Raw genomic sequence first — 13,461 nt, forward strand, 5'->3', positions numbered from 1 at the left:
GTCCCAAACCAGAAGTAGGACGGTTTTGTGTTGGAACATATCCTATTGGGATAAGCTAGGCTGTATGCATGTCTGTGCCAGTTACGTTAATTGGTCAAGAAAAGAAAAGCGTCCGTGTGTCTGTGAACCTGCTCTGCTACCTGCCCAGAGCTCCTGAACGGACCTGGGCCCATATATAACATCACAATTTGGCGAGCCTGCCAGGATCCTAGAAATTAGTAGATTCAAGGAACTAATCATTCAGAGAGGGGGCAGAGAGTCGAGGACGGGTTCACACGCATCGCGACGTTTGAGCAAAGATGGAGCTCGAGGCGTTGGTGCTGATGAGCGAGCAGCTAGGTATGACGCTTAAAGAATTCCTCGGCTGGTACGATGAACAGCTTAGCATTGACAAAGAGGAATTAGAAGCGGACTGGGCAGAAACGCGAATGGATGGGCGGCTTACGCCTAATGCCGAACCCAAGCATTTGCATGAGGTTACAGAACTCCGTGAAAGAGAACAGTGGTTGAAGGCGACCGAAAAAACACTATTAGAGCTTCGAAAACGCGTGACAGCGGAGGAGAAAAACGCCTCGTTTCATGGTGTTGGACGTTACATAGATAGAGCTACTGGGTTGGATCAGAGCAGCCCTGACAAAGTGACCCTACTGTTTAATGAAGCACATGGGGCATTACAGGCCGCAGCACCTGCTAGTAGTGTAAGATCACATCTAGAGCATGAGTACAAAGCTGTGAAAGACCTTACGAAGCCTTCAGCGCTACATGTGCTCTGTTTTGACATAGATACAGTTGGACACCGTCCTAATATGTTCACCTCTGTTCTTAACGAGGTTAAGAGCTCCATAAGGACATATGTCTGCATGGAAAGGTGCCTTACTGACTGTCACAGTAATACTGAAAACGTAAGCACCTTGATAAAGAATCACAGGGAAGGACTATGCATCCATGAGAAGGTTGAGAATAAAGTCGTTGTGAGCAGAAAAGTGAGCATGCGTGAAGATGAGAAAATGCATAACGAGAGTTTAAGAGTCAAGACTGTGGCTGGCCTAGGTTATATAAGGCTGCTACGAAATGTTGAGCGTGAGTAGCTCACAAATGGACTGTTGAGCAGCACTGGAAATTCTCCGGAACGTCGAGATGGCTATCTTACTTTAGATACAGCTGCAGCGACTCACACGCCTGGTGAGGATCGCCGCCGGAAAGGTGGGCGACCGAGGCATACCAAGAAAAGTACATATTCTGATGTTTCTAGACTATCTGGAGAACAGGCGGAGGCGAAAGACTGGCCGCAGATCTTCCATGTTCCCAAAGCCGTAAAATCAGTGATGGTTCATCTCAAGAAGAATGTTGGTGGCCGGAAAGAACACCCCCTACGAGAAGCAAGCTGTGCGAGAAAGTGCAGAAGTGCGCGAAGAACCTCGACGTGCAAAGCTCATTTCCGCAAGCACATTCGGTTTAAGCCAAGGACGGAAATGAAACCACATGCCATAAAACAGTGGCATCGTACTCACTGCCGGAAAAAAGCAGCTTGTGAAATAACGGAGGATGTTGCGTCTTAGAATTATCGAGAAGTCGAAATCTCTCTACCATGCGCCAATTGTGTTTGTTAAGATGTCAGACAACGCATACGATTGTACAGTAACTTCCGGGAGTTCAATAACGTCCTGAAGTCTGACTGTGGGTTCATTCCGCGCATTGATGCCGTCTTCATCCTTGCAGGACAGAAAACGTTTTTCTCCAAGTTCAATTTTACGAAGGGTACGTCATTGGAAGGTCACTATGGTTGCTGGAAGCAGGAAAAAAAAAACGGATTTTTCCAGTATTTCTGGACTGTACCACTTTCGATACATGCCTTTTGGCATCAAAACACCACCACCACCTAGAAAGGGCTCGCACAAAACAAGACATACTACGACCGCAAGAGTCGGCCGGGGAAGCTACAGCCTGGAGAGAAAGTGCTCATCTTCCTGCTGGCCTATTCAAACAAACTATTCATGTAATGGCGAGGTCCATTTGAAGTTGTGGGCGTGAGAAACGAGGTTAACTACCTCACTGACTTGGGAGGTGCAAAGGAACAATTCCACATCAACATGCTGAAAAAATATGAGAAACTGCGTACCAGTTTCCCCACCGTGGCTGTCGCCGCTGTAGAAGGAAACATGTCAAACACACATCCCATCTGTCGCAAGAAATGTGACTACAGTGACTGTATCCCGCTATTAAGTTTGTGCCACGCAAGGACTACCATTGATGCTTAGGTGTCGCAAACTATGGGAACTTGCTTCCATATGAAGTGCGAAAGAGTATGTCAGGAAACTGACAATGTGGGCGCTGACTACGTAAGCCGTGTGTGAACTTGAGCCTGCATTCTGCAGCCTTGTATTTCTTGTGTTAGTGTTTAAGTCCTGTGTCTATGTTACATGAGCAGCGTGTGAAAGGTGTGGGAGTGTGTTTCTGGTGTCCGAACAAAAATTTAAAAAAACGAACTCGTGTGTTGCATTGTGAAGTTTTGTGTGCTTCTGATTTGGGTTTATTATTGTTGTAGTTTGTTCTCTCCCCGCCACGTTTTCCCCCTCCCCGGCGCCAGAACAGTTGCAAGAAACTGTCTTGAAACGGGGGGAGGTTGTGATGATGGTGATTGTGGCGAGTGTGCGGGTGGCTCGAAAGGAAGTGAAGTGTGGCCGCGTGCGGGGCGGGCCAGTGCGCGTGAGTTTGTTCCGGCAAGCGAACGGGTCGGACGCTCCTGGGCGTCGCTGGCGGCGGAGTTCATCGTCCTGGGCCTGGCGTTCAAGGCCGGCTCGCCAGCACCTGTCGGGCACCTGGTCCGAGGTCTGGTACTGCCCAGTGTTCGCCGTCCGGCGAACAGCTTGCGGAGACAGCTAAACCGCTCCAGCGTGCCTGGCCGCCGCACTTGTGCTGCCGCACTGGTGCCGCACTTTGCAGAACCCGGGCGTGACGCGGTACCCCGCGGTACACCGCAGTACCCCGGACTGTGAAGCAGACGCCGGATACAGACGCCGGAGCGTGGCCTGCCGCGCTACCGAGTCCTCGGGCGACTGGAAGTCCCAAACCAGAAGTAGGACGGTTTTGTGTTGGGACATATCCTATTGGGATAAGCTAGGCTGTATGCATGTCTGTGCCAGTTACGTTAATTGGTCAAGAAAAGAAAAGCGTCCGTGTGTCTGTGAACCTGCTCTGCTACCTGCCCAGAGCTCCTGAACGGACCTGGGCCCATATATAACATCACAAGATTGAAAACCACGATAAATCACTTGGGGCAAAAGGGTGAAGAGATGCCGGGGTTAATGAAGCATAGGGCATTGTGGGGATACAATAGATATCTGGTGCTGAGGGTTATTTGGAAAGGAAATATGGTGCCCGGGCTTACTTTCGGAAATGAGGTTTTGTGCCTAAAAGCAGAAATACAGTCGACATTACAAATAAATTAGACAGCCGTCGGCCGATTGGCTCTGGGTGCCCACGTCAAAACCACAAATGAGGCGGTACAGGCAGATATGGGCCAGGCATCTTTCGAAGCATGGGAAGCTCATAGTAAAATATTATATGAGGAACGCCTGAGGAAATTGGACAGTAACACATGGGCAGCTGAAGTATTTCAATACCTATAGCTAAAAAGCGTTGACTCACAATGGAAGAAAAGAACTAGGAAACTAAGCAGTAAATATGCTGTTCACAAGGACGGAAAAATAAAGAGCGTTAAACAACGCATGAAAAACACAGAAGGTAAACATTAGATAGATTATAAGGAAAAGAAACAGAGTGTAGAACTATACTGAAAGTGGAAAAGGCAGATCAGGAAGGAAGCTTTCTTTGATAACTCAAGAGGCAGTGCCCTACTTTTCGAAGCTAGAGCAGGATGCCTTAGAACACGCAGCTACAAAAAGAAGTTTAACCAAGAAGACACATGTGCAGTATGTGGTAAGTTCATAGAAAAATATTTATCATGTTATACTCAAATGTGATGGTATCCATCTGAATGTCGATGCAGGCGCAGTCACTCTTCCTGAGGCCCTGGGATTTATAGATACCAGTGGTCGGGCGAATGAATCTGCGGTGGAAGATAGCAAAAATATATTGGAGGATTAGTGGCTTAAACGCAGAAAAGTTACTGTAAGTAATGTAGAAATCAATATTCAATAAATGAATTGATATTATAGTTAACCGACTTAAAACGATATTCAAGTTATATAGGACGAAACAAAAACAAACATGATAGCAACTGCTACCACCCCGTTACAAAGGGGAAGCCCCGATATTCCATCCATCTATCCATGCTGGATTGAGGGACACAGCAAAGCTCGCCCTGTCTTTTTTTTTTTTTTTTTAGCCGCGCCCTTTTGCGATATCATTGGAAATTCAATGCTGACAATGGGAAGTAGTTCTAAATACGCTCGTACAAAGATATGGCAGATGTGCACTTTGGTTGTAAATGAACCGATGGCTGCGTACCTCTTCCAAAATTGAGTCTTTCATTTGGCCCGCGCAATACACCACAAATGCATGTCCGGCCTGCGGAAAAGTATCCCACATCCTCCACATGGTTTGTAACTGCCCCGAACAACGTAAATCATACGGTTTACAGAAAATTAGCCATAAGCAGTGGGAGGCAAAGCTGGCTCACAGAGAGCTCCCCCTTCAGCGCCAGCTAATCGGTTAGGCCTGGAGAGCCGTATTCGCCAATGGTTTCCTGGACTTGGGCGAACCACCCGCGTGATTACTTTGTATAAATAAAGTTTATTCTTTCTTTCTCTCTCTCTCTCTCTCTCTCTCTCTCTCGCAACCATGCGTTTGCTCATACGTCTGTTATTATATTTAGTGCAGTCAGGCATTTGTCTGTTTTATTTCACTACTATATATGCGGACGATTAGGAATTTGTTTTGGGTACGTCACAGGCTAATGATGAGAGGTTCAGAATGGCTGCCGCCATTCAGTATGTGTGTAGATTGTAGAAAATGATTTCCCCGTAGCCCACTTTTGCACACTTCTGATAAAAAATATGCATAATGAACTGGATTTGTTCATGAATAGCAGCCATAACAATACTTCACCTGAAGCTACATTCGAACAGTAGAATAATTTTTACTTGTAGATATAGACAGTACACGGGCGGCGCTTTCGTTTTGACTGCATTGTATGTTCGTCTTTTTTTTTTTTTTTGCATCTATAATTGGCTTACAAAAAAATGAGAGGCGCAGTATCTGTCACTCGCGGAATCCCGCTACTATCATCCTCACGATAAATAAGAATTATTCATGAATTCATAATTAGCCCCATTGTGAATTAGACTTTTTTTTTTAGGAGAAATTACATTCCTCTGCGGTGAATCTTTACTTTGAAAATTAATATTGCGTTTATTCAAGACCTCAATATTTATTGTACGCAGGAGTTAACACCAATTTTTTCTTTATCATTTTTTTGATAACGAGTGGCTTACAGCAAAAACTATCAGGTGAAGCGCCTGTGTTGGCTGAAGCCCTGCTATTTATTTCATTCTTTTTTTTCAGGCAAGAAATATCAATCACTGCCGTGTTATAAGCATTCCGCTTTTAGAAGACGCAGGTTTAATCTGTGAGTAACCTGGTGCTCACTACCGTAAGGACACCGAAGGCATGTGCTAAGCTGATTGATAAATCGTCGAGGGTATTCTTGAGCACTATACCGAGGGTAAGAAAATGCTCAATGTTTAAGCCATGCTACTCCAATAGCTGAAAGCCCACAGTGCCTACTGGTGTCTACAGTACCCCACACTATTCAATATATGCTGGTCGTGGCGTCAGTACTCCGTCATATCCGCCCCACAGTGCAGGTAAGCGGCTGTGCATGTGCTTAGGCGAGCTTTTAAGAATTTTCCGTGAAAAGGTATGTACGAATGCTCAACTGTTCAGATAACGCTAGCACGTACGCTATGCAAAGCGCCTCTCTTATTTCACTGCAGTCTTCGCAATACAAGCGCTGCCCCAAGCGAAGTGCATTACCCCATGCACTCACCTGTGCCGTGCCCCTTCCCCGTTGCCTTCTCGCTGTACCCTACCAGCGACAGAACTATTGCGCTCTCTCCGCCTTCTTATTCGCCCCCTCCTGACTTCAGCTGTGCGCCGCAGGCTTCGAAGCGAGTGCCACGGGGATCCTCCGCGTGGCAATCGCGGCTGACGGAACTCTCATGAGAGCTCTGCGAGAAAAGGCTCCTATAAAGGGCCTTCTCTCTAACAGCGCGGCAAGTTTGTCTAGAGTCGGGTTTCTGTGAAATCGAAAGATTGCGAAGGGTGGAAAAAACTAGAAGCGATGCCATATATACGTATACCGCGTTGCACTCCCTTTTCATTTAGATATTCTTGAATTGCACAGCCCTTTTATCGCGTTTATCGTAACTCTGTTCGGTTATCCTCACCACCATCACAAGGCGAGCAGATAGAATCGTTGCAGCGTGAAATGTGGTTTTGTAGACACGAGTTTTATTCAAGACCAAGTAGCCCATGGCGGTCCATTTAAATGCAAGCTGTTGCGCGCCAGCGGCGCATTGCTGTCGGCACCGCTTCGCGGAATCTCGCGACTTTCGCCCGCTCTGCAGTGCTCAGATCGGTCAAGTGTAACGAAGGCTGTTCACCATGTGAAAGATTTCACGCGTGGCAAACCAAGCGATGAATAGAAGGTTGGGCTGCCACGCCGTCGGTTGCTTAGCGTTTTTTTTTTTTTTTCTAAGAAACTTTTACTTCCCAGCCCAGCGATTCACGTGACGGACATTTGAAATGCTGGTCGTCTGAGTATGCGCTTGTCAGAGTTCGTCCCCCGTGCTTTGAGGTAGAAAGTTTTGAAAAAAAGAAATCCGCGGAAACTGTATCACTCAAAATGAACACTTCAAACACGGCCCCAAGGGAACGAATAGTGCACGCGTTGAAAGACAAAAAGGAAGTGCAAGGGCAAGTAGCCCTCTAGAAATTTTATTTCTTTATAATTTAATAATTTTTTTTATTGGCAATCTTCATCAAATATTTTTTCAGCACGGCTGGAAGCTTTTTTATTTTCCGGTAACCTGATGGAAGCATCTCCTTCCTGACGCCTGATAATGACGCAACGCTTACAAGCGACAGGCGACAGAACTCACCGAATAAAAACTAAACGAAGCAAAACAAAAAACGCAAAGCATCACGAAAGCGAGCACACTGTCTGTACAGTAATTTTTGCTTACCTCTCACCCTTGCGTTTGAAGCTTGGTGGCGTTAGCTGTCTGGGAACACACAACAGCAGACAATAAAAGCAGGAAATTTTATTCAGTAAAAAAACCCTTCATCATAACGCTCACAATTCTTGCCACGAGCATTGCTCTTCAGGAAAAGTGACAGAATGAGGAAGTGACAGAACCCTCAACAATCACCTTAAAAGTATACGCAAAAAACTCTTAAAGAGTATACGTCTTTCCGTTCCAGGAATAGTTTCGTACTTTTTTGTTTAAGTTCGCTTTTGGGGTAAGGAAAGCGTTCAGTCATGGGCAGTATCGAAGATACATGTATCTTCGATACTATCCTTAAATACATTTTGTGTGTCGGTATCAGGTATCGAGTGCTGAAAATGAAAGTATCGGAGTGTTGGTATCGAAAATGCATTTTTGGTGTATTGTGTATTTTAACGATACGCGGTACTGCACAAAGTATTGCTGCTGTTGTTGTGGCTTGTGGAAGAAGGGAAGAAAATGAACGGGCCTGCTGCTGGCTCTGTAGCTGAGCCACCTCCGCTGCCTCGTGCAGACAGAAGAAAAATAGCCACTGTGTATCAAACATTTGGTTGACGGCGCTCGCTCAGGCGCTAGTACAGGCCGGGAGGCATCTTTGCTTGCAGTGCATTATTTCCCTCCTGCTCGAAGTTTCCTTCAAACGCCCGTCTTCTTAGCCTCCATCTATCCATGTTCTCTTTAAAATTGAAGGAGCCAATGGCGCAATCACTGTTCCTGAAGCTCTGGGGTTTAGAGATAACAGTGGCCAGGTGAATAAACCGGCGGTGGAAGCTAGCAAAAAACGACTGGAAGATTGGTGGCTTAAAAGCAGAGAAGTGACATAATGTTAGTAATGTAGAAACAAAAAATTTAAAAAATAGAATCATGGTTTAGTTAACCAATCTAAATCAATAATTAAGATATAGGGAGAAAAATGAGCATGATAGCTACTGCTATCACCCCGTTTCAAAGGGGACGCTCCTATATTCCATCCATCCATCCATCCATCCAGACTGGGGGTGGTAATTAGGCTTAGCCCAAGGTAGATATACCTTACATCCGCCTTGCTTAGCCCTCATGCATAGAAGCGAAAGATTTCAAAGCAGATATCTAATTTCGCGTTCTACCTGTGACGACGTTTTTCTACAAAGCAACCATAAACCTCCTAGAACTGGTTGTGAAAGCATGAAATGTCCTTTCAAAGCAGATGTATCTTTAACACCGCCGCGAAACGTATGGGGTTGTGAGTTGAGAGGGCGACTCGAACAAACACATGTAAACACAACTTACAGCAACATTTTTCTCTTTCCGCAGAGCATCAGCAGAGGTGGCTGGTGCATGGCTAAACGTTGGCGAGAGCTTTGAACAAATGCGTGACAAAATATGCTGCGTCAATCCGGAGCCAATCTATTTTTAAAATGCGCTAGAAAATGTGTGTTGTAAAGTATAGTGCCCCCTGCCAGCAGGCTCACTATCAGCTGGGTGTTTCTCCGAATCGCGCAAGCTTCTCTGGCAGCCTGTCGCCCTGCCACGTGCACTGAATTTGCTCACTAATAACGATCGTTCAAGGTGTGCAGCCTAGGCAAACCTACATTCTAAATGTATCTCTGAAATTTCATGGCAAAGGAACCTAAGAGAACGGCCCACTGTAACAGACGGCGACGCAGACGACGCTCTATTTGAGCGGGGACGGCGCCGGTGCCCACGAACGCTGCTTACGAGAACAGACGCGACATTTTGGTAGTCTGCTGCTGAGCAAGGTTTGTTCACCGTGTTGTGCGACGATTGAGTTCAGCTTAAAAAGTATATATCATTGCAGCGGCAGTATATATCCAAAAAGGAATGCAGCCTGCGCGGAAGCCCATCGCATAACTCGAGAAGCTGTCGCGGTTGCGAAAGTCAACCAGCGGATGGCAAGTTTTTCGGGGATATGTCGGTCTTTGCAGTGCACATTTATCGAGGTACAGGGGGGGTCAAAAGTTCCCAGGCCACAGGGTCTGCTTCTGAGCAGTATAGTCAGGCAGCTACGACAGTCCCAAATCTCAAACTACATGAGGAGGGTAGAAGAAGCATTGTTCTAACCTCTGAGATCATTTATAACTTTAATGGGATCTCATGTGTCAGGATATGCTGACCAGAAGCAGAACCTGCGGCCTGGGAATTTTTGAACCCCCCCTGTACATTAATAACTGATTTGCTTCAAATCGCTGTAGCGTATAGATTGTCGCATTTTTTCGTGACGTCATTAGGTAACTTTTTACCCTCTGCCATGTTTATTCGTGCTCTCCGAAACCGGAAAGTTATTTGGCAAGTTCCTTGCTTGCACTCTGTGAGCCGTGCTCCCGACTTGTATCTTCCTATATACGTTTCGTGGTATTCTAGATATATTCCGCCTCTGTAATGCGATTTCATAGTTTATAAATGTGTCCTTCGACGTTCATAGTTACTATGCACCGAATGACGACATCAAAGACGCACCGAGAAGTTTCGCAATTTCTTCTTGCCTATTTTTGACCACAATGCACCGCTACCTCGACGCTCCCGTTTTTTTAATTCGCAGTATATGCAGCGCCTTGGTAATATCGCAAGCGGCTCAAAACTCGAAAGCGTTAAATGAAATCAAAGAACAGAAATGTTCTTTTACAGAGTCCTCAAGTATCGTATGCATATATATTCAGCCTCAAAAACAAAATTTTTATTTTATTCCTTAAGTGAGCGCACGCGTAAAGCCTACGGCTCTTCCGAGAAAAAAAAGTTTTTATGCTGCTCCTTCCTTTCTCCGACTATTCGCTTGCAACCTGAACGCCCTTCGTGGTCGACAGGCTCGCGGTACAGCGACGATGCACGTTAGACCATAGTCAGTGCCAAAGAAACTTGGCTACGTCTTCGATGTATCCGCGTTTGTAACCTAAATATAGAAGTGAGAGTAGTGCTTAATTGTTAACCTTGTGCTGTCTTTGTCCTAATTGCATGGCAACCGGCAGCATACAGAGAATAAAAAAAAGGAAGGGGGAGGGGGGGGGGGGGGTTCTAGGCCACTGTAAACCATCTCTTTGTAAATGCGCTGATCGGACGCCTGTCCATAAAGCTTGATTTAGAGGATAATGCAAGATAAAATTCAGTTGAGATACGCAGTCACCGCTAACCTCTTTCAAGTTCGAGGTTCTCCTGCGGAAGAGGATTGCCAAGACCTTTGCATTTGCTCGCTGTTGCTGCAACGTTTTCGTTGGCCACCAACACTTGCATTGGCACTTCCTGGACGTCAAAATGCTAATTGCGGTTATTATAAGGAACGAAAGGAGGCAAAAGAGTGTTGTATATGCAGCGCATTTAGTTAACTAATTCTCAAAGAAGCCCTGACGACAGCGGCAGACAGGTACGATCCGCCTGCGATTTAGAGGAAACTTCGTGCATTCTGCGGGGTTTACGAACAGACAAGCACAAATACGTTTACCGTTTTTCGCCTGCGGATAGGCCCTGGTGAAGGGTCGGCCGTTATGCACCCGGATGAGCAATGATCATCGCAGGTTGTACAACATTAAACTAGTAAAACTGCGTTATGTTAGATATTATTGTATTGGGCAACTTACGCTATATGTGGGTCAGGCGGTACAAACACTCCTGGTCATGGTGTGGGGGAATCCACACTAACCATAATACGTCACTCAAAGGTGTCAGCATAGTACTATATGCTGCGAGTAAGGTAAAACTATACTATAGATTTCATTGAATTTTAACCTCATTTGATAAGCAGGATCACCCAAGTTCTGCGTTCGCCCGAGTTTTAACCGGCGTTTCAGGCGGCAGTGACTGAACGCAGATAGCGCGGAAAACGTGAAAGCCGCAAACAATAAGATGCCGCGTGCCGGGTCAGCGAAATGTCTGCACCATGGTAGCTAAACCTGGAGGCGATGAGAATCGAACCTCGCACCTTCCACATGCGAGACAGATGCTCAAACCACTATGTGAATGCTGCGGTCCGGAAAGTTTTCGTCTGCACGAGTTACGTGGCGTGAGTTCTGTTTTGGGCGCTAAGTGCGTTTATGCAGAGCCGGGACCTTTTTCTTGAAGCAGTAAGAGGAGTCGAACTGTGATTCCGCAAGAAAATGAATGTACGATTTGCGCATTTTTGTTATACAACCTACACGATTGGAAATATTTGGACCCACCACACGTAAAAGGTAGCGTGTACCGAAGCGTGGCCTTGTGGTAGAGCATCCGCCTCGTGTTCGAGAGGTACCAGGATCGATCCCTGGTGCCGCCGGTTACCCACCGGCTTTTCAATGGGTACAAGCTTTCCCCCGGCCTGGTGCTCGGCTCTTCGGGGTGAAATGTTTGGGAAAGGGGTCATAGGTCTCAAATAGTTGCTCCGGTGTGGCAGTCATCAGTTCCGCCATCGGAGAAAAATAAGTCCGCCTTGTGCGGCAAAATCCCATTAGCCTTTCAAGCCGTGTCCACAAGCAAGCAGCAGCACTCTTCTAACTAGATCAACCAGAACTCTCCGGAGTGCACGTAGAAGGTCGAGTTGGGTAATGAGCCAGTTCCCAATAGGATGCCTTAAATCTGATATTGAGACCGAGGCGAGACTAGGGTTACGTGGGCGGGGGCCAGGGCATCTCTACACAGTGTGGCAGTTATTGAAATATGGTTTGATTAGTGGGCTTTAACGTCCAAAGTCATTGAAAGACTGGGTCCCATATCCCTACCATTGAATGCTGTCCTGACACGACAGGGAAGCTTTGGGGGCAGATTACCAAGTAATATAACTAATGCAACTAATAAAATGCTACTAATTCATAGAAAACTACGCATCTCTCCCACCCCTTATGTGCAGTTTTCAGAAACACGTAGGACTCGTCATCATAATCTCACTTTAGCACCATACTTCGCGCATACTAACGCTTTTATTTTTTTTTTTCAAGAGCGTTTGACGAATGAAATGCCCTGCCTTTAAGAGTGATATTGGCTGTTTATTTTGACAATGCACTTTGTGAGCTAGTTCAGATTATATATCTACAACATTAGACAATTTTATTGTTCTCTTTGTTTTACGATACAACTGCTCTTGTATTGAGTTGAATGTATTTTTCTTCCTTCCCTGCCTAGACCCAAATCGAGGACTGCAGTATTGTGGAAATAAATAAATATAATTAAAATAAATCACATAATCACAGCTTAAGAATGCTGCTGTGATTGCATCGTTTGTATTTCCACCAATGAAGCTACAACGTAGAAGTCCTTCCTTGCAACATCATGTATTCTTGTTGTCCAAGGCTCAGAGCTGTTTTGTTCTTGACGTCACCTGCGCTTTCAGAAAGTGAAGGGGGTGTATTCTGACGCAAGCAGAATGGTGACGCGTCAGCAATGAAATCGATACAATTAGTAGCCGATAAATTGGTAACATGCAACATGTATGGCAGCGACTTTCGTTGGGCTGTTTCTTGTTTTCAACGTACATTTAAAGCGAATCAACGAAGATAAAAAAATAAAGTAGCTCTATAACTGAACGAGAAAAAGAGGCTGTCTAAGATGATATCAACAGCTGTCTGTATTATGCTGTGGCATAATCATAAATATAGTTTTTCAAACCGACGCTCCAAACAGATAAAATGATAGTAGAAATGGAAAGACACAGTATGGCGCTCCCATCTGCTAAAATAGGATTTTCCTGATGAATTTAAAAGATAAAAGACTGGTTATAACCAGAATTCTTCCCTCGATAATGCCACCAAACCGAAGGTACCGAAGATCTACCAGAATATGCCAAAATTTTTATACTAGTCTGCTGCGATAGACTGTCCCTTTAAATATACGCATCTGAAAGCTCGTTTAAGTGGCTTCTACGAATTGCACAGTAAAAACATTATGCTGCTTGCATCATTTATGAATTAAATACGGAAGCCTTCTGTTTATTTAATAATGCAACAAAAGTTACAATGATTCTAGCGACAATACCTAGCGAGCGACGCCATTCTTTAAATGCGCAATGTGCGAAAGCCAACTCAACGTGGTTTACTTCAGATGCGCATTTTTGAAGCTCAATATTTAGAGCTACGTTAAGATTAGGATAATTCCAGAAAAAAGTTCACATTTGATGTTAGCAGCGTTAAATTTCACCGTATAATACTTGACTCTAAACTTGAATACTAATTGCTGAAAAGTTAATTTTATGTAATTATTCATTTATTCATTAGGGTTCATAAAATACATAATGCCCACTTTATTGCACAGT

The 13,461-nt window shown here is 45.2% G+C and overlaps 1 protein-coding gene across 1 annotated transcript in view; it reads left to right on the forward strand.

Moving 5' to 3' along the window:
- The window catches only part of Pex16 (peroxisomal biogenesis factor 16), a 170,585-nt gene that overhangs the window by 17,858 nt on the left and 139,266 nt on the right, over nucleotides 1-13,461 (forward strand). The gene's annotated exons all lie outside the window — the stretch shown is intronic.

Source organism: Amblyomma maculatum, chromosome 4 (genome assembly GCF_055883805.1).
Source record: "Amblyomma maculatum isolate TAMU_Amacu chromosome 4, ASM5588380v1, whole genome shotgun sequence".
NCBI lineage: Eukaryota > Metazoa > Arthropoda > Arachnida > Ixodida > Ixodidae > Amblyomma > Amblyomma maculatum.